Below are 19,939 nucleotides of genomic sequence, written 5' to 3'. Positions count from 1 at the left end.
GCATTGGTTCAATCCTTGATTGTGGAACTAAGATCCCATAAATTTTATATCATGATCAGGGGAAAAGAAAATAAAAACCTCCCATTGATCCATCAGTCTGACTCCTGAGTATTTATCCAAAAGAATTAAATTCAGGTTCACAAAGAGATATTAGAATTCCCATTTCATTGCAGAACTGTTCACAATACCCAGGATGTGGAACCAATATAAATATCCATTGACAGATGAATGGATAAAGAAAATATGGTGTATAAATACAATGGAGTGTTTTTCAGCCTCAAGAGAGAAGGAAATTTTACTATATGCAACAACATGGATGATACTTCAGGATACGATGCTAAGTGAAATGTCTTTCACAGAAGGATAAATACTGTTTGATTCCACTAATATGGTATATATAATATAGTAAAATTCTTAGAATCAAAAACTGAAATGTTGGTCACCAAGGGTTAGAGGAAAAAGGAAATGAGAAGATATTTACCAAGGGGCACAATATTTCAGTTAGGAAGATGAATAAGCTCTAGATATCTTCTGTAGAATATACTGCTTATACTAAATAATACTGTATTATATAGTTATAATTCTATTGAGAGGGTAGATCTCATGTTCACTTTTCTTACCACAGTAAGGTAAAAGTTAAAAAAGAAAGCATAAAATCAAAAGGTGAATAAATCCAAACCTTTCTGCCTTTTTGGTCAATATATACTGACAAGAAAATTGATTAATCATATATAAATACATTAAAGGAGATTCTTATTTCGTACCATAGATTAAAATTTAAATAGGAAGTAGAAATTATAAAACTTCTTGAATAAAATGTGGGAGAACATCTTCATATTTTCTGAGTAGGAAAATATTTACAAGACAACACACAAACCATTAAGGAGAAATTGATAAAATTTACTTCAGTAAAACTAAGAATTCTTTCCATCTAAAGAGACCATAAAATTAATAATATACAATAAAGTGAGAACATATTTGCAATCTATATAACTGACAAAGGATTAGAATGCAGAACTCTTACAAATCATTATAATAAAAAAAAAGAACCCAGTAAAAAATCTTGAGTATTCAATTCAAACAGGATAAAACTTAAATGGCACATAAACCTATAAAATATGCTTAATATCGTTAGTACTTAAGAATATGTAAAATAAGTCTATAATGAGACATAGTTTCGTGCCCACTAGATTTGCAAAAATATTATATACGACAATATCAAACACTGGAAAAAGTGTAGCATGATGACAAACTCTAATTTGATACTCATAAGGTACAAATTAGTACCAACACTTTAGAACAGTTGTACATTACTTAATAAACATGAAGATGAACTAACCCTAAAGCAAGCATTTCCACTCCCAATTAGAGACCTAAAGAAACTCTTTCAAACATGAACCAGATGGCATGAGTAAGAATATTCATAGCAAAACTTTTAATAGCAAAATAACACAGATCAAAACTGAACATTCAACAGCTCATCAATAGTAAAAGGAAGAAATAATCAGAGTCACCTGAAAGGAGTTCCTACCACTGCCTGGTGCCCCAGATTTTGTGCCACAGGTCACTTCTACATCACCTCACTCTGGTGACCAGTGGGGCTTATGCTTGTGGGTCTCATATGACTGTAACCAGCGGGGAAAGAATTCTTAAACAGTTGCCACTCCTGGGGCACATAGAGGAAACCGAACAAGAGGTTGGTTTTTCTGTGAGGGAGGCCATTAGCTAATCATCATGGCGAGGCCTGGGTTCAATCCCTGGGTTGGGAAGATCCTCTGGAGAAGGAAATGGCAGCCCACTCCAGTATTCTTGCCTGGAAAATTCCATGGACTGAGGAGCCTGGTAGGCTACAGTCCATGGGGTCTCAAAGAGTCGGACACGACTGAGCGACTTCACTTTCACTTTCATGGCGAGGCCTGAGGGGCTGGTTTACAATTAAACATTCATCTAGTGGCTGAGGGTAATCCTTTGTAGAGACCATAGAGGGCAGGAGGCATCTACAAGCTCACCCTTTGCCATCTTCCTGAGCGTCAGTAGGGGGAACTTTGTATGTATCAGGTATCCTGATTTTTCGGTCTGGTGCTGTTTTTTGTTGTTGCTGCCCAGTAAATGCTCCTTGATTGCCTTGCTTTGGTGGCTGAGAAGACTTGGATTTCTGGGTCCCAGAAGACTGTGAAAATCAGAGAGAAAGAGTACTTTGTAAGTTCCTAGGGCTTCCAAGGTGGCTCAGCAATAAAATGTCTACCTGCCAATGTAGGAGACCTGGGTTCAATCCCTGGGTCAGAAAGAACCCCTGGAAAATGAAATTACAACCCACTCCAATATTCTTGCCTGGGAAGTCCCACTGACAGAAGAGCCTGGAGGGCTACAGTCCCTGGGGTCACAAAAGAGTTGGCTATGACTTAGTGACTGGCAAAGAAAACTAACTCCCAGGGTACTGCACAGACAGTTGACTGGAACATACTGTCCAGTCTTTCTGGGAAGTCTTTTTTGCTTGTCTGGAGATTCAGCCTGAGGGGCAGGCTAGGGGTTGACAAACATCTGGTGGGTATGGAGCTGCTCTCAAGGCATGTAAGCTATTGACACCATCTTGGTGATCTCCCTCTGCTACATTTTGGTATGTTAGAAAGAAAGAAAGATAAAGAAAAGGAGTAGGAAGGAAGGAAAGAAAGAAAAAGCTGTGGTATACTCATGGAGTGATTATGTTTTTTTTTTTACTGACTAGTAAACAGAGTGATTTACTAGTCAGTAAAAAAAAAAAAAAAAAAATCAACTATAAGAAACAATGTATATGAAACTTTGTACCATAATGTTGAGCATAGAAAGCCAGTCAATAAGCAGCATGACTCCATTTATATGAAGGAAAAAAGCTATGCACAAGTAAAGAGTATATATTGAATAATACTTGAATGATATTTAAAGTTAATATCATTAATATTTAAGTAGTACTTTAATAATAATATTAAAATATAGATGGAAAAACTAGAAAGAAAAACATAGAAATGATTTACACAAAGGTTGAGAATATGCATACTTAGAGGAGGGAGAATATGGGTATCAATTAGGAGAGGGACACATGAGATGTATGGCGAAGGAGGGAGGCGGGTTCAGGATGGGGAACACATGTATACCTGTGGCAGATTCATTTTGATATTTGGCAAAAACTAATACAATTATGTAAAGTTTAAAAATAAAATAAAATTAAAAAAAAAAGTGATGATAATATCTTTTTTCTTAAACAGTGTGATGGGACAATGGCTTTTGATTGCATTTGATATATGTCTGGGGCTTCCCCATTGGCTACACACAGACAAACGCATACACATTCAGATACTTTTATCAACTGGGCATTCACTAACTACAATTTTTAAAAGAAAAAAATCATATGTATCTTCTAAAAAATTCTTAGCACCCTATTTCATTGCTCCATGGTTTTATCTCTCATTCATAAATTGCCTCTGACATGAAGAAATGTCATGGCAGCTTGAGATAACAAAACCTCAGAGACCTTAGCAGTAGAGCATTAGAAACTTCAACACAATCAATAATACTCCAGTTGTCTACATGAGCTATTTATACTTTCTAAAGTAATTCAATCTAGGGAAAGAATGATTCAAGTCTTGATGGCAATATGTAAACTTGGAATATTCATTTTTTGAATCTCTTTTTAAAAATTTGATAAGGGCTGGACTAAATGAGTTGATATAGCATAGGATCAGCTTTCCTGGTACTTTCAAAGTGCATTTTATTTTTCTATCTTTTAGGCATCTGTGATAAATACTAGATGATGAACAACATTGTTTATAATTATAGAATAATTTTCAAATGCTCTCAAACTAATAGACTGACACAAGAAACACGACTGGGTCCTAGTAAAAAGACTGGGCTTTATTTGTTCTAATCTCTCAACCAGGCTACTCACCTGTTTAATTTTAACAGGAATCAATGACTTGACTTCTTCATGAATTCTAGAATGTGGAAAATTTATTTGACTTCAAAAGCATGGTGAAAATCAATTTTGAATTTTCCCATAGATCAGGTAAATATATTACATCGACACTGAAGACACATCTATCTGTCTTTTTTTCTAACTTCACCCAACTGAAAACAAGCAAGTAAATTGAATTCTGAGCCTAGGCAGTGAAAGAGAGGCTCCCATGGTACCAAGCATTATTTTCGCTTCTTTCTTTAGGAGCCTTGGGGGAGTGGAAAACCTTCCATGTTAGCAACTTTTCCTGTAACTATTCCTTTCATTACTTATAGGCTTCCCCAATGGCTCAGATGGTAAAGAATCTTCCTACAATGCAGGAGACTTGGGTTCGATTCCTGCATTTGACCCTTGGGTCAGGAAGATCCCCCTGGAAAAGGGAATGGCAACCCACTTCAGTATTCTTGCCTGGAATCATTTATCCATGAAGAGCACTTGATATGGAACCCTATTTGCTCTGTGTCTCCAAATACATCAAAGCAACAAAAACTCTTTATTGCTGATAGTAATACTGTCTGTCATGCTCAGCTTTTCTTTTTAACCCCCTGGTTTTGCAGGTAATCAAAACTAAATTTCACTTTCAATAGATTGAATTTATGACTAGCCCAGTGGGTATAGCTTGGCTTAACATTGTCACATGTCATTGGGGAAAAATGGTTATGGAGAAGCGTTGGGGTTATGTTTCAGGGAAAACTAATTTTGGAGATAGATGTTATAAAGTAAAAGTAAAATATGTCATAAGAAATAGCCATTGTTATATGAATTGCTAACTGTATCATCAGCAGCCGTCAGCAATGTTTGGGTAGGAACAATGGAAGATGGAGATGAGGTAAAGATTTTACACTACACTGTGCATTTACTTAGGGCTTCCCAGGTGGTTCCCTGGTAAAGAATTTCCCTGCCAATGTAGGAGACACAGGAGATGCAGGTTCAATCCCTGGTACAGGAAGATCCCCTGGAGTAGGGAATGGCAACCCACTCCAGTATTCTTGCCTGGGAAGTCCAATGGACAGAGGAGACTGGTGGGCTACAGCCCATGGGGCTGCAGAGAGTTGGACATATATTTACTTAAGTTGAGGGGAAGACCCTGCATCTTTATGATAGTAGCTGAAGAGCTACTCATTGACTAACAATTTAAAATAGTTTTCTTGGAAAATATTCCAAATTCTTTAACACACATTATTAGCCCAATTCTTAAGTTCAGACTAAACTTAGACATTTTAGATTATGCTAATTTTGGTCTGCTTTCTAAGAATATTAAACATTTTTTTGTTTTTTTTTTTTTTTTAGAAGTTCTTCTGTGAGCAAAGTAATGATTAAAGCATGACTATTTAAAAAAATATATATTACATGATTTTTAGATGGAAATCCAAATGCAATGAATTAAGGAAAAACCTTTGTAATAATGAATAATCTAATAATGTCTTTCTGCTGCTGCTGCTGTGGCTAAATTGCTTCAGTCGTGTCCGACTCTGTGTGACCCCATAGACGGCAGCCCACCAGGCTCTGCTGTCCCTGGGATTCTCCAGGCAAGAACACTGGAGTGGGTTGCCATTGCCCTCTCCATTGTGTGAAAGTGAAAAGTGAAAGTGAAGTCGCTCAGTCGCGTCTGACTTGTAGCGACCCTATGGACTGCAGCCCACCAGGCTCCTCCATCCATGGGATTTTCTATGCAAGAGTACTGAAGTGGCTTGCCATTGCCTTCTCCGAATGTCTTTCTAATAATGTCTTTTTAAAAATGAAAGCACTATCTTACCTCCAATAAGAATGTGCCGAATTGCTTACAGTATTGATGTTCTGAGAAGTTTCCAAAGCTGGAGTAACTTTGTCCCATATTAAAAGGTATATTTGATTTGTTATATTTGCTAAATGATGTTCACAGGTCTAACTAAAATATGGATTAGTGATGTATGTATTTCACTGGAAAGAGGGACATTAACACCAAGACTTTCCCCTGTTCTATTTTAGTTTGATAAGCTTCTGCAATTGGATTTAGATTTTGACTGAACGTATTTTGTGAAGCACTCTAAGGCTTGAGTCCATGCATGCATGCTCAGCTGTGTCACACTCTTTGTGACCCCATTGGTTGTAGCCTGCCAGGCTCCTCTGTCCATGAAATTTTCCAGGCAAGAACACTGGAGTGAGCTGCAGTTTCCTCCTCCAGGCAATCTTTCCGACCCAGGGATTGAAACTGTGACTCTTGCATCTCCTGCATTGGCAAGCAGATTCTTTACCACTGTGCAACCTGGGAAGCTTCCTAAAACTTGAGACCACCAGGTAAAAGTTAAATAATGATTTCTAAACATGATTAACTGACAAGCTAGTAAACCAGAAAGCAAACCAAACACTGCAGCATATTTTTCCATACTAGTTTATGATTCTAAAAGAACAACAAAAATTTTTTATCATTTTGATTAGATCATGAATAGGACCCACAATCATTTGAAGATTCCTGTTTGGGAGTAGTTATGGTTCAGCTCATGAGCATGTGAGGATGATTGCATATCTTGGGCTTATTTGTTTTGCTGGAACTATGTCAGCCTGATAATTGTTCTATACAATTCATCACTTTTTTAATGTCAGGTAATGACTTGGATAATCATTTAATTCTTCAAGTTTCTTCTGCAAGATATTTTTCCATGGTAACAGAAGAAGTACATTGGTTTTTGTTTACTTTGTAGAACATGATATGTGGTGTTCATCATGTAAAGAAAAAGAAGAGAATTTAATCAAGAAAACCTATATTTCAAAGCTTTTAGAACTGTATGTTATGTTTATGTAAGAGGGTGTATGAAATAGGGCTTCCCTGGTGGCTCAGACAGTAAAGAATCCATCTGAAATGTGGGAGACCTGGGTTCGATCTCTAGGTTGGGAAGATCCCCTGGAGAAGGGCATGGCAACCCAGTCCAGTATTCTTGCCTGGAGAATCAATCCCATGGACAGAGGAGTCTGGAGGGCTACAGTCCACGGGGTCCCAGAGTTGGACACAACTGAGTGACTAAATGCAGCACAGCACTGTATGAAATCAAGTTCATTAAATAGGCAAGCTTCCAAATATAACGTATGACTAGTGTATCCTTCTTTCACCAATATGTCTAACATGAAACTATTCCTAAATAAATTAGGGTATAAATAATAAAGCTTAAATGAGGAGATAAATTACATGACTCAGAGTGTGTGATGTTTCTTATATCTTAGCTTGCTATCCTAAATTTTCAGGAAAAGAAATCTTTTTTAAACCTTTATCAAACCAGTGCAGATTCTCTTAACTTCCTAAATTCCAAATGTAGGGCTGTTCCTAGCAGCAAAACTTTCCTCATTTGACCCACATACTGCATGTTTCTCTACTAAGAACCATTTTAAAATGTGGTTTCTTATTGTAACTTTTTTTTATGATGAAACTATACTTGAACAGCTCCAAACTGTACATCCTATATGAAGCCTCTCCTCTCAATGAGTTTCTTATTTCTGTGTGGAATTTTATATCTTGCAGTGTCCTATAAATAAAAATTAAATTCCACCCTTTAAAAAGTGCCTTGTTCTTCAGAGTGCTTTTGATGCACTAAAGATAATAAGGTAAAGAGAAAACTTTGATGAAGATTCTTTTTCCTAGAAGGTGCTTTTTAGATTGAGTCCAACATTTTGAAACAAGATAAAAGCATTAAACAATGGGAAAAATGTTGAAATTAATTTTGCTATTTAACTAGTTTAATTTTGCTATTAAACTAATGCTGACTACAGCATTGAAGGTACCATTTTATTAGATCATCTCTTTCTTTTTAATAACTGGTGATTATATATTTCAGCAGGTACTCTAATAATTTTTGTTTCTTATAGACATAGAATGTTGGCACAAATACGGTCGCTATCAAGATTATCAACTCACAGTGCCTGGAGTGCCCTTTTGTCCAATTGCCACATCAAGATGTATGTTAATATATGCATGGTATGTAAATGATTGCCATTATAGGAAGTCAGTAAGTAGTTTTGTGTTCAGATCTTTAAAAAATATTCTGCTCCTAGCATAGCTCAATGACAGGTAACATCTTGGTACTCCCAGGAGACTGGCAAATTTTCATATAAATTGATAGCATATCTTCCCTTTTTATGCCCCTTCTTTCCTCAGAAACATTTTACATTGAAAGGCAAATTATATAGATATAATGCTGTATTAGTCACAGCTTTATTCCTATATAATTTAAAATTATATAGGGATAGCAAATTCTTATCACAAAGACTTGTAATCCTTCATCAAATTCATTGTTGAAATTTGTAATTTTCTCAAAGTATGGAGACTAACATGCATATATGGTTTGTAAAGCAACAAACAGAACTATCTGCTTTCAAATGTATTTAGGTTTCATTTCTTCACATGTCTAGTACACATATTTTTTTAAACCATATCAGTCTGAAAAACATAAGACATATCACTGGATTTAAATGAGGGTTTTGTTCTGTTAACACTTCACTGTGTGCTGTTAACAATGTTCTCTAGCTTCCCCAGGCCATAGTGTTTTCATCTATAAAATGAGAAATGCATGCTCAACAGTTTCTAAAATCTCTTCTGGCTGAAATAATCGTCTAATTCTAAATTTTGGTTCTCTGTAATGTTCAACTGGACTAAGGACTAGAAATTTTGTTTAATGTATAATGATAATATCATCGTTTCATATTCCAGCATGAAATTTGGCATCAAGAAACAGTTAAGTGATTTCTAGTAGTTGACATTTTGAAAGGACAAATGTAAATTACTAACTAAAAAAAGAGCAGACTTGATTGTGAACATGACTTACAGTTTGAACCAAAGTTTCTGTTGTTTTGCAAACAACTTGAACTGATAATTTTCATGCCTTCAGGCCCTCAAGTTCAGCAGAGGGATTCTAGGCCTGCCTTACCCAGTATAGCCCAGACTGGAAAATAAGTTCTGGGTTTCCACCCAGTTATAACAAGAGAGGTTTCCCAGGTGGCTCAGTGGTAAGAATCAGCCTGCCCCTGCAGGAGATGTGAGTTTGATCCCTGGGTAGGAAAAATCTTCTGAAGAAGGAAACAGCAACCCACTCCCATATTCTTGCTAGGGAAATCCCATGGACAGAGGAGCCTGCCAGGCTATAGTCCATGCGGTTGCAGAGCAATTGGATACAGCTTAGCGACTAAACAACAATAAGAGAATCTCCATTTTATTTGTTCTTCAAAACAGCATTTTGCATTTGGTTTTATGTAAAAACCAGAGTTATGTAAAAACCAGTCTTGGAAAAGACTCTGATGCTGGAAAATATTGAGGGCAGGAGGAGAAGGGGGCGACAGAGGATGAGATGCTGACTCAATGCACATGAGTTTGCACAAACTCCAGAGATAGTAAAGGACAGGGAAGCCTGGTATGCTGCAGCCCATGGGTTTGCAAAAAGTTGGACACAGCTTAGCAACTGAACAACAAAAAGTGCTAGGGATCCTAAGTAAAAAATGAATTGATATTTAGAAATTCTTGCAGTAGCCAATATTCCAGTCAGGTGAGTGAGAAAGATTTTTCTGTGAATGTATTGTTTCACACATTGGTGACCACTCTTGTTGGCATTCTTTGGACAAGTTTTATTACCTTTTGTATGCTCAGTTGCTCAGTTATGTCTGACTTTTGCAATCCTATGGACTGCAACCCACCAAACTCCTCTGTCCATGGGACTTTCCAGGCAAGAATACTGGAGTGGGTTGCCATTTCCTCCTCTAGGGCATCTTCCTGACCCAGAGATCAACCTGTGTCTCCTGCGTTGCCAGGCAGATTCTTTACCACTGTGCCACCTGGAAAGCCCTTTCATTTTATTCACCTTTTAACCATGACTTTATTTAAGATGTCCAGGGTGTTTATTCAACTGTGCAGCATACATAGCTCTAGGAAGGAATTGCATCAATTTAGTTAGGAAATCAATATCCCAAAAGCTTTCTGTAAGCTTGGATTACATCTATTAAGGTGGAGTTTAATGAAGCCACATGCCATATTTAAAATTTTGTTTTTCAAATTAAAAACAAAAGATTGAAGCATAGATTAATAAGAGAACTTAATAGTACCAATGGGCTTTCCAGATGGTTCAGTAGTAAAGAATCTGCGTGCTAATGCAGAAGATACAAGAGATGCCAGTTCGATCCCTGGGTCAGGAAGATCCCCTGAAGGAGGAAATGGCAACCCCACTCCAGTATTCTTGTCTAGAAAATCCCATGGACATAGGAGCCTGTGATGCTACAATTCATGGGGTCAGAAAGAGTTGGACATGACCTAGCAGTTAAACAGTACACTACCAGTAGACTATGAAAGAGACAATGGCGGTACTACTAAAGCAAACTAAAGCAGTGTTCTTGCCCAGAGAATCCCAGGAACGGGGGAGCCTGGTGGGCTGCCTTCTATGGGGTCACACAGAATCAGACATGACTGAAGTGACTTAGCAGCAGCAAAGCAAACTCCAGGACTGATCTTAGCCATAGAGCTGCTAACACTTGAGCTCTGAGGGGAAAAGATAAACACTACCTGAAAGTCTTTTGGTTGTCCATCAAGAAGACCTGAGCAGGCAGAACTCTTTTTCTGGATTGATTCCATCCATGCTTTTTCCCTGAAGTCAGCAAGTCTCTTGCCAGTAAGGGGATTCCTTTTAAAGTTTTGTTGTTTTTCATTTGTTTGTTTGTTTTGCTTTAATTAGTCAATGCCTCTAGCCAGCCAGCACTTCATGAGTTTAATATCAAAGGGGTTGAAATCCTCTTCTTGCCCCAAACATAGTTCTCTGATTCAGCCTCTAGGTCAGGGGGCCACAAGGACCTTTAAGATTCATTACACACAATGCTCTATGGAAAAGATTATCAACATTATGGGAGAGAACCCTGATAGAGCATCATGAAAAATCTGAAATGATGACACCATTGAAAGTGTTGTTGTTTTAGAAAAAGCCATGAATGTCATTAACCCAAAACAATAAATTCTTGCTGAAGAAAACTGTGTCCAGATGTGCATAACTCTACTGGATTTAGGACACAGCCCATCAAGGAAATCATGAACGAGATTGTGAATATGTAAGTATATATATATATATATATATATATATATATATATATATATGGAGGCTGAAGGGTTTCAAGATATGAATCTGGGAGAAATTCAAGAGCTGGTAGACATCACATCACAGGAATTTACATAAGATAGGTTGGTGAAGATGAGTGCTTCCAAACCAATGCCAGATGAGGAGGAAAAAGACATAGAGAAAACAGGGCCAGAAAGTAAAAAAAAACCCGACACTAGAAAATTAATTTCTTTTATGATATAGATCTTTCTGTGAAATGAGCACTGAAACTAAAGCAAATAGTGGAAGGAGAAACATTTTTCTTGTTTCATGTAGAAACATTTTTAGAGAAATGAAAAAGCAAAAAGTTCAGGCAGAAATTATAATGTATTTATTTAAAGTTTTACCAAGTGTGCCTACTCTCCTATCTCCCCATTTAACTCTTCCACCTCTTCTACCCATGAAACAGCAAGATCAGGTCTTCCTCATCCTCCTCATTCACAGCATTCTCAAGATGAAGTCTATGAGGATGAAGATCTTTAGGATGGCCCACCTCTATTTAATGATAATAATCATGTCCTACAGTTTATAAACGTATCTGTTGTGTATGTGTGTGAGTTTTCCTATGAAAATCTAATAACTGTATGTCAAGAACTGTGTGAGACATTACTGTGTCATTGTCATTGTCTAAGTATTCATCCTGTAGAAGATCTTGTGCAAATATTTATATTGAAGTGGATAGCCTATTTTTATAGGCGTAAGGTTAGTGCCATTTCACATAAATAAATAATGTTTTAGCTTTCTTACTGTTTATAACTTTTCTTTCAAAGAATTAAAATATTATAGAGTATACCTCTCTCTTGTAATTGAAGGGACTATCATCCTATTATCACAGGTGTTTTTTAAAATGTAGCAATGTTTTCAAAATTACATTATGGGTAAGATTCTATGCTATAGAGTTTTATTCATAGAAAAAACAACACAACATTGTAAAGCAATTATCCACCAATTAAAAATAAATGAAAAATGATTCTATACCACAAGAAGTTTGCAGCAATTCAATTTACTAGTGTATAGGCTAGTCTACTGTGAATCATTATACCTGTAAATACATGTGAAGTTATTTTTCACAGTACCCTATGTCTAGTATTAGTAATTATATATAAAGTGTACAGTGTTTTGTATCATATAAGACAATATTGAGGTAAGTACTGACAGATAATTCATCTTGTAAACAGATTACACAAATGGTATAGATACAGTGTGTGCCTAGTCACTTCAGTCATGTTCAACTCTGTATACAGTGCTATTATTGTGTATTCTCTTCCTTATGTTTTTTTAATATTTTTTTATTTACCTTGTATTCTTTATACAATTCATTAAATTGTAAGAATATAGTATGGCTATAAGCTGTTTGCCAACATCCATTGGGTCATCAAAAAAGCAAGAGAGTTCTAGAAAATCCTCTATTTCTGCTTTATCGACTATGCCAAAGCCTTTGACTGTGTGGATCACAACAAACTGGAAAATTCTTCAGGAGATGGGAATACCAGACCACCTGACCTGTCTCCTGAGAAATCTCTATGCAGGCCAAGAAGCAACAGTTAGAACTGAACATGGAACAACAGACTGGTTCCAAATCAGGAAAGGGGTACATCAAGGCTGTATATTATCACCCTGCTTATTTAACTTCTATGCAGAGTACATCTTGTGAACTGCCAGGCTGGATGAAGCACAAGCTGGAATTGAGATTTCTGTGAGAAATATCAATAACCTCATATATGCAGATGACACCACCCTTGTGACAGAAAATGAACTAAAGAGCCTCTTGCTGAAGTGAAAAAGAAGAGTGAAAAAGTTGGCTTAAAGCTCAACATTCAGAAAATGAAGATCTTGGCAACCGGTCCCATCACTTCATGGCAAATAGATGGGGAAACAAGGGAAACAGTGACAGACTTTATTGTGGGGGGCTCCAAAATCACTGTGGATGGTGACTGCAGCCATGAAATTAAAAGACACTTGCTTGTTGGAAGAAAAGTTATTACCAACCTAGACAACATATTAAAAAACAGAGACATTAGTTTGCCATCAAAGGTCCATCTAGTCAAAGCTATGATTTTTCCAGTAGTCATGTATGGATATGAGAGTTGGACTATAAAGAAAGCTGAGCATGGAAGAATTGATGCTTTTGAACTGTGGTGTGGAGAAGACTCCTGAGAGTCCTTTGGACTGCAAGGATATCAAACCAGTCCATCCTAAAGGAAATCAGTCCTGAATATTCATTGGAAGGACTGATGCTGAAGCTGAAACTCCAATACTTTGGCTACCTGAGGCAAAGAACTGACTCATTTGAGAAGACCCTGATGCTGGGAAAGATTGAAGGCAGGAGAAGCAGGGGACAAGCAGAGGATGAGATGGTGGGATGGCATCACCGACTCCATGGACATGAGTCTGAGTAAGCTCCAGGGATTGGTGATGCACAGGGCAGCCTGGCATGCTGCAGTCCATGGGGTTGCAAAGGGACGGACATGAGTGAGTGACTGAACTGAATTGAACTAGTAAGCAGTTAAGTTTTTAGACAGTCAAAATTTATACATAGATTTTTGACAGCATGAAGGTCAGTGCCATAACCATGTGTTATTTAAGGGTCAACTATAAATTGAAGTAAAAAGAAAAAGAAAAAAAAAGCAATTTTCATTGAAAATATACTGTAAAAATTAAAAGTGAATTGTGATGGTTTATACTACAGACAGGATCTTTTCTATCAATAGACATGTAGTATCTAAGCATGGTGATGGGAAAAATTGGATCGGATCATACCTAGAAGATAGTATTTCTTTTCAGCAACAAGATTTTAAGCAAAATACTGATATAAACAGGACTCTTTACACAGCCAGGCTGGTGAAGGGATCAGACACTAAGCCATAATAGAATTTGGGGTGTTTATTCTATCCCAGGGCATAGATTGTAGCTGTCTTTAAATATTCTCAGAGTTGACATAAAGACAGAAATTAAAATCATTCTATATAACTTAGAAGGAGCTGGACTTTACCCAAGCAAATTAAAATATCATGCAAGGTGAAAAAAAAAACTGGCCTGTATAAAGAAGATATTTTTAACATTCAGAATTTAATGAAGATTGGACAAGTTTTCAGAAATATTGGGTTCCCCCATCTTGAAAATAGGTGAATTTAGAAAGCTATTGTACATAATATTTAAAGCAATTTATTTTTTTAATCTGAATTTTATGATACTATAATGAGAATATTTTATTTCATTTAAATGTTTATGTATTTTTGCCTATCACCTCAATGAATTAGGGAACTTTTCCCTTATTTATTGAGCAAAATGACATCAAAATTTTATCATTCAGTGAAATTATACATACTTTTTCAGCAAATATGCATTGCCATTAAGAAATATTTGGGAAAATGATCACTGTTTTGTTTGACACTAAAGAATACTGACTTTTGAAGCCAGGAGTAAGCAAAATTCTCATCACAAAAATGTCCAAATATTATCATTGCCATAAAAGAAGAACTGATGAAAATGGTATAATCCTATATCCTCATTCTTGAAAGCTACAGCTTATTTGCATCAAGTAGAGATAATGTTGTAAAGGAAAGGGAAAAATAACCCAGCAATTTCTCTTGAGCACAGTAAGTCCTTCTTACCATTGTAACTAAGACTTGTAGAATCATATCTCCCAAATGCTATGGACCAAAATGGTATTTTATGAATAAAATTGTTCAGAACATGCACACTCTTGACATTAACCCTTGATTAGATTCTGTGCTAAGATGAAATTGAACAAGGAATATATACATATGAAAGGTACAACATTCCTTATAAAATTCCACTCTACACACCCAAAGAAGTGTTTCTGTGTGAAATATAAGTTTTATATAATTTTCATGAGGCATGATGATGGGTGGTAGGCAGATAAGTACTCCTCTCCTTACCCTAGGAAAGACGTCCTTATAGCAATTCCTAGAACCTGGAAATATGCATGTTACCTGGTAAGGGGCAATTAAGATCTCAGATGGAATTAAGTTTATCAATCTGATAACCTTCAAGAGATTGTTGTTGTTCAGTCATTCAGTCCTGTCCAACTCTTGGACTGCAGCATGCCACACTTCTTTATCCTTCACTATATCCCAGAGTTTGCTCAAACTCATGTCCACTGAGTTGATGATGCCATCCAACTCATCCTCTGTTGCCCACTTTTCCTGCGTTCAATCTTTCCCAGCATCAGGGTCTTTTCCAATGAGTTGGCTCATGGCATCGGGTGGCCAAAATATTGGAGCTTCAGCTCAAAGAGATTATCCTTGATTATTTGAGTGGATTCAAATGTCATTACAAGTGAAAAAGAGAAGCAGAAGAGTCAGGGCCAGGATGCAATTTGATAAATACCCCACTGGCCATTGTGGCTTTGAAGCAAGAAAGCCAGGAGCCAAGAAATGTGGGACTCGTTAGAAGATGGAAAACACAAGGCAATGGATCCTTCTTTAGAGCCTCCAGAAAGGAATGTAGACCTGCTGACAAGGATTTTAGCCCAGTGAGATGTGTGTCAGACTTCCGACCTCTAGCACTGTTAGTTAATAAATTCATGTAGTTTTGAGTCCTAAGTTTGTAACAATTTGTTACAAGAGCTAGAGAAATGAATGCAGTGGCTAATAATAGCAGAGTGACTTTGGTTTGTTTTTCCCCACTTAAATTTCTTTTCTCAGAGACTCTAAGTCTTCTGCAGTAGCCTTTTTACCAGTAATTCACTTGACATCATGAAAAAAAGAGAATGCTTTACAGCATGGATTGTCTACTAAACAACCTAATCAAAATATTATTAAACAATTACACTGCAGTAGGCTGTTTAATGAAGTGTTTTTAGTGTGGTTTGAACACTAATATCAACAGTGTTAAGCAGCTTTGTGCTCTGTGTATCAAAGAACTTGTAATAATGTGAGTCAATGAAGAGCCAAATAAATCTTGAAGCACCTTTGACAGACAATATGCTTGTGCCAGTCTAAATCTTGTCAGGTATTGTTATTGTGCATGAAAATGGGGGGAAAGAAAAACAACAAAAACACAAGACTCTCAAGAGCTTCCATGCCCTGTATATCATGTTAAACTCCCTGATAACTAGATACTTTCCACACTTCTCTCATCAGATGAAAGGTCTATTGGCTTGATCTGAATTTGAGTCTGAGTATAAATGTAAAAGAACACAATCTAAAGTTAAGCCAAGTACTCTAGAACTACTTTTTATATCATGGCCTAATTTAGAAGCAGTGGTACCCTTAGTGGATTGAAAAAATTTTTTTTTAAATTGAGAAAATAAAGTATAGTATGATTGATGATGTCTAGTCAAGGCTATGGTTTTTCCTGTGGTCACGTACAGATGTGAGAGTTGGTCTGTGAAGAAGGCTTGAGTGCTGAAGAATTGATGTTGAACTGTGGTGTCGGAGAAGGCTCTTGAGAGTCCCTTGGACTGCAATGAGATCCAACCAGTCCATTCTGAAGGAGATCAGCCCTGGGATTTCTTTGGAAGGAATGATGCTAAAGCTGAAACTCCAGTACTTTGGCCACCTCATGTGAAGAGTTGACTCATTGGAAAAGACTCTGATGCTGGGAGGGATTTGGGGCAGGAGGAGAAGGGGACGACAGAGGATGAGATGGCTGGATGGCATCACTGACTCGATGGACGTGAGTCTGAGTGAACTCCGGGAGTTGGTAATGGACAGGGAGGCCTGGTGTGCTGCGATTCATGGGGTCGCAAACAGTCGGAGACGACTGAGTGACTGATCTGATCTGATGATTGATGAGTAAGTCTAAATAAAACTAATATAGATAAACTTGAAGATACACTAACAGTGTGCTTTGGCTAGTTTTCCATATGACCAATTATGTTTCTTCTTTGTTTTGTACTTTTTCATGTTTTAAAAGTCCCAAGTCAGAAAGCCTTACTATTCCATTCTCTTCACTGAAAAGATCAAACGTAAATTTAAAAATAACAGCAATACTAAGAAAATCCCATGGACAGAGAAGACTGGCAGGCTACAGTCCATGGGTTGCAAAAGAGTCAGACACAACTTAGCAGCTAAACAAAAAATATGATAGTAAACACTGTTGATAGTCACAGAGAAATGTAATTAGGGATTGAACTTAAAATTCATGCAAATGGCTTCAAAATTATGAACTTAAAACTCTCTCTAGTCTAGTTCTCTGGTTTTTCAGGTAGTTCTTTTTATGAACAAGAAACTGTATTAGTGTTGTTACCCTAAAAACAAAAACCCCCAAATCTTTTCTGAATGAAAGAGACTTTTCTTTCTCATCATTGTTCTAAGAGAAGTGACATCTTAAGGATATGATACTTTAGGAGGATATTGGAGCACATATTGGATTATAGAACTTGAAGACTGAAATTCATCCCATCCAAGACTTGGATAACCTTCTGGAGTGGCATAGACTAGTGATGTTCTTTTCTGCTATGGCTCATTGCCTGACTACAGCCCCTTGGAAGAAATCTGTGTAAATTCTTTGCATTTTCTGCATTCACTGGTGCTCCAACAGAACAGTGCCTGCCACTCCGACTCCCTGCAATTTACCTGCTATGTAAGAGTAACAGGAAATTACTGCTTGGTGATCTGTCAGTTCTCTCTGTTTGGCCTTCTTGATCCCTCTCTTCTGAGATGTTTGAGCCCACTCAGCTGCTCTCCATGCAGCCATCTCCACCTATCATTGTCTTTGTTTCTACTTTCCATCGCCTGTCATCCTAAATGCAGAGGTATTTTGACAAGTGGGATGAATTCCGATTAGTTGTGATTATCGAGAAGTGGATAAGAAAAGTTGAGGGCAGTGGATGACACTCTATTTCACATTTTCCTCTCATCTAATTCATAACTATCAAGCAGATCTTAGAGTGTTATCCACTCAGCATTCTCCAAATTGAGTCATTTTCCTTAATAGTATCAGTTCTGCTGACGTTTCTCTAAGTCCAGATGATTATTGAAGAACCAGGCTTCAATTGTTAATGAATAAAGAGCTTTTTGTTTTGAGACTAGTGGAGAAAATTTTTGTTTGTTTTTCAAATCAGATGGCAAAATTTTCCTATAATCCTCCATATTTGTCAGGCTCAACTTTGCTTTTTAAGTAAATGTTAAACTATGAATCCAATGATAATTTAACAGTGTCTAAGCTTCTGTTAGCAATGGGAATGCTATTAGAAGAATCATAGATTATTCACTTATACCTTTGATGTTTCACAGAAACAAAGAAAACAGCTTATTACTAAATGTGAGGATCCAAGATATTAATATAACTTGGATATGTTAATACCTAAACATGCACACTAGTAGATATAATCTTTCTAGAAGAAAATCAAATGAAACCAGCAAATTAACTTTTAAATAAATAATAAATATATATGTATCACTACATCTTACCAGATGGTGAGATCTGATATATTTTTTGGAGGTTTGAAAATATTTACTATTGCTCTAAGGGATTCAATATTTACAAGTTCCTAAAATATATAATTTAAAACATAATTAAAGAATGCCAAAAGCCAAATGTTTATTTTGTTGTATATATTAACTAAATACAATTAGGACTTGATGTCTTTTAACTTCTCTTTCTTCCCAGAATTTGGAACTCCATGAAATCACACACAAAAAAGAGCTTCTTGATTCCCAAATATTTTATTGAAAGTCTTCCATATAGACGTATAATTTCCTAAAGTTGTTTATAAATTTCTTATGCATCTGCTCCCTTGAAGTTCCAGTGTTCTTTTTTACTTACTTTCTTTTTTTTTAGTTGTGCACACACCAGTTCCATATTATGTTAATAAAAATGATGTTTTGGTGATGGTAGAAATAAAAGATAGTATAATTTTCTTCTTATCCTAAAAGATTTTACTGGGCAAAGATAAATTTAGCTAAAATAAATGTTCTTTTCTTTTTCTTATAGGTTAGTTGGGCCTGAGGTCAGCTCCACAAACTCTGAGAATCTGTTTTTCAAATGAGTCTTCTCATTCTCAAAACACACACAGCATAGTTCATTCTTAAAAGTCATAAGCCCACAGTTACTAGTTGCTGTTTTAATTTGTTAGGTTCCAAATGTATTCTGTGCTGAAACTTTTAAAATAAGCCTTAGTTCTTTACAAATGCCAGGAGCAATGACTGTAGACTACAAAGGAGATGAAGGTAAACTTCTATTGAAGTTTTGAAATTTGCATCTGTTCATTATATATTGAAAATTTATTCTCAAGTAGAGGTACTATTGAAACCACGTGCTTTATAGATTAGTGCAGGTCTCCAAGGACAAACACTAACTGTAATATTTTAGAAGGAATAGAAATCTTATTTTGTTTTCCTTGTTTGAGTTTAAGAAACTTTTATTTTAGAAGATAAAAAAATGAATGTGTTCAATTACTGCCATGATGAATTTGAGTGCCGATATTTACTAGTTTCTATGTTGCTTTTGTAAATCTGTGAACTTTGTGATTTAGATAACCATAACCAAAATTTAAAAATATATATGTATATTTGTACTTTTAATAAAGTACCTAAGATGTTATGAATGTATGCTGCATAGGTAGTGTTTTTATACAAAGAAAAATATGATATCCAAAAAATTACTCAGAACCGGACCTAAAGTCTGGCAAAATCTCCTACATAATTGGAATGCAACGATTTTTTTAAAATTATGATCTTTACATTTTTTTAATATAAATTCCCTCATAATATTTAAATTTTTTTAATGTTTTCACAAAATTCTGAGCCTACAATAAACAAGGAGAAATTCCTTAACATTTTGCTATATTGATCTTATAGTAAGAATAATTGTATTAATCCTTGTGGGTATTTTATTTACTTTAATTAAAATTAGCAGCATAAGTCCAAAGATGTTTTGCCAA

This window comes from Bubalus bubalis, chromosome 10 (genome assembly GCF_019923935.1).
Source record: "Bubalus bubalis isolate 160015118507 breed Murrah chromosome 10, NDDB_SH_1, whole genome shotgun sequence".
NCBI classification, from domain to species: Eukaryota; Metazoa; Chordata; class Mammalia; order Artiodactyla; family Bovidae; genus Bubalus; species Bubalus bubalis.
This window is presented reverse-complemented; position numbering follows the sequence as displayed.